Raw genomic sequence first — 3,144 nt, 5'->3', positions numbered from 1 at the left:
CGAGTCGAGTGTCCTAACACCTGGCCATGCCGGGCTTACTTTGAACAATGGACTGTCACTTGTACTGGATTGCAATTGTTTTCTCAGACTAATCAGGCCAAAATCATCTACCAGACTGTTTAAATTCAGTGTTCCTTATCTTCAGGTCATTTCAGATTTATCCAAAGCGAAAAGCACTACTCACGTGACTAATCATTCTCATTCAACCAAGGAGAGGCTGTAACCTCAAGACACAACCTGATCTATCATTGAACGACATTGCCATTTACATTCTTGTACAACGTACAACATTACTGCCATACCCTCCATGGATTGAACAGGTGTGACCTTATTAGAATGGTGAGGAACAAAGGCAGTTAAAATGATATCAACTTAGCAACTTTCTTGACCACGTATTTAAGTGAAACTGCACATATTCAGAAGAAACTGATAAACACAGAATAATAATACAATAGTATAAGAAGGTAGAAAACACATGGTATGTTTACATCCCACAATAGTAACATGCTGCCAAATGAAGCTTGCACTAATAATAATACTGCTGATTTATCAACACTAAGAGTTGGAGATGTGGCCAAGGCGTTCAAGGATACTCTGTTTGACCCTTTTTCATATAGGAATGTTGGAAACTGACAATTCAGAGACGTACGTTTGTCGAAAGTACACCTTCTTAATTTCTTTTGGGAAAATGCTTAACAAAAATCATTTGACCAAATCTACTTATTTTTGAAGAGAGTTTGTTGGTTTATTTGAATTTATGTACAAAGCTACACAATGGGCTATCTGTGCTCTGCCCACCACGAGCATCGAAACCCGGTTTCTAGCGTTGTAAGTCTGCAGACATACCACTGTGCCCATGGGGGGCTTCAAGGGAGAGTTTGTTTGTTATGAATTTCGCGCAAAGCTACACGAGGGCTATCTGCGCTAGCCGTTCATAATTTAGCAGTGTAAGACTAGAGGGAAGGCAGCTAGTCATCACCACCCACCGCCAACTCTTGGGTCACTCTTTTACCAACGAATAGTGGAATTGACCGTCACATTATAACGCCCCCACGGCTGAAAGGGCGAGCATGTTTGGTGTGACGGGGATTCGAACCCGCGACCTGCAGATTGCGAGTCGAGCGCCCTAACCACCTGGCCATGCCGGGCCTTCAAGAGAGAGAGTTTGTGTGTAATGTGGATGAAAGCCTATCGCGCAATGTAAAGTGTATACATTTGATTCGCTTGCGTTCCAATAGTATGACTAGATACAGCCCTGCTCTGACCAAGTATATTTGAACACAGTTTGTAAAGCAAATGTGCTACGTCTAAGCGTGCCTACTCCTAGTCATACTAATCGAATGATAAGCCTTAATCAATCAAAATCTATTCTTTCCACATTTTAATGATACTGCCAGCCTGACTTCTCCCTCGTGACTTGTTCCCAACATGCCATTTCTTGTTGTATGATCGAGTAGTAGCCCTAGAAAACGGTTAGACCTAAGTTACTAGGCTAAACTGAAGATATCCTTTGATTCTTTATTCTAAAAGGCATCGGATTTTGTTTGAGAAAAATAGTTCAGTCATCGCTAACAAGGTAAGTAATAATATTTTAAGCTTTTAGAATATATTGTATCAACTGTTTGTGTTTCTTGAATAGGACTTGCAAATTGTTATTCCGTAAAAAATCCATAATTACCACGAACCACTGTGGTCAGAATTAAATTCATAAATAAGAGATATGAAACTTTAATGTCTTAGGTTCCATGTTTTATAATAAAACTTATAAATTATCTTCACTCTTTTAAAAGGCAGTATTTTTTTGAATTACTAAGTCTGAAAAAAGTCGTGTTCGAGAATGAATAAAACAAAACATTTTATGGCAAATCATATATAGCAAGTTAATCTATGACGACAGTGTTTCTGATGAAAAACTAAAATGTTATTGATGGGTACTGATTTTTGTCAATCTGTTTTAATACATGAAGTATAAAAATCACATTCATGAGACAAAAACAGAAAATATAAATTCGGATAGGCATAAGTAAATATAAGCACACAAATAACTAATCCGTGTTATACTTTTGTCGAGTTTATTAAAATTCCATTCCACTTGCTGATATCTTGAATGAATAAAGACTGAAGTCAAAATTTCATCAAACCATGAATAAATATAAAAAAACTAGTACGTTCAGTCACTGTGAAAAAATGACATCAGCCAAGTCCAACTTTTATAAGACAATGGTGAATAAATTACTTTGAAAAGCTTGAATTTGTTCTTATCATGTATTTTATTAAATATTACAATTCGAAGTCAATCATTTTTCAATGTTACAATTCATTTTCTGACGCTTTTTTTTGTGATGTTGAAGTACAATAACAAATGAAGTAAGGACACTTAGCCAAATTCAGAAAGATATTTGCAAACTGTCAGGCAAACAACAAAAAGTAACTCATTGCACCATAACTATAACGGTTTGAAAACAAAGTTTAGTTTAACTCCAATAACGATAAATCAAATTTGGACTTTAAAACATTGCAAGAAAATCACATTCATACTTATCATATGTTTTATAATTTTTAATTACAGAAATCATCTGGAGGATTACATACTGTTTAAAGATTTATGGGTGTCAGTGAATCGAGATTCACAGATAATACATGAAGTTTTTCAACTTCAACCTTTACTGTCATACCACTATATTATTCTTATTATACATTTAAATTTAAGTTTATAAGTAACAAACCAGAGAATAGACTAATTCAGACAAAAATCTTTTATCCTAACATTTTTTTTTGGTAAGCATAAAATTTGACATTCAATCTTCATTATGGTTTAAAATATTTCTCACTAAAAAATTTATCTTGAAACTAAATACTCTTAATGTAGATCTTTTCCATTTATTTATTTTAGATAATTTAATATACTACTAATTACTAATAACCATAATTGTTATTAGTAAAGATAGAATGCCAAAAGTATTAGACTTGAATCAATGAAAATACTGGGAGGTGTAAAATCTTCAAAAAAACAACTTTTTTTTTTTTTTTTTTTCCAAGCAGCAATTATAACATATAAATCAAGAATTTAAAATCAGAAGAGCAAGTGCTTTCATTTTTTATATACTCTTTGATGGACTTTCAATAACTAAAAAAAAATATTTT

The sequence above is a fragment of the Limulus polyphemus genome, unplaced genomic scaffold (assembly GCF_000517525.1).
Source record: "Limulus polyphemus unplaced genomic scaffold, Limulus_polyphemus-2.1.2 Scaffold4113, whole genome shotgun sequence".
Taxonomy (NCBI): Eukaryota; Metazoa; Arthropoda; class Merostomata; order Xiphosura; family Limulidae; genus Limulus; species Limulus polyphemus.
The sequence above is the reverse complement of the archived record's forward strand: the minus strand, read 5'-3'. Positions refer to the sequence as shown.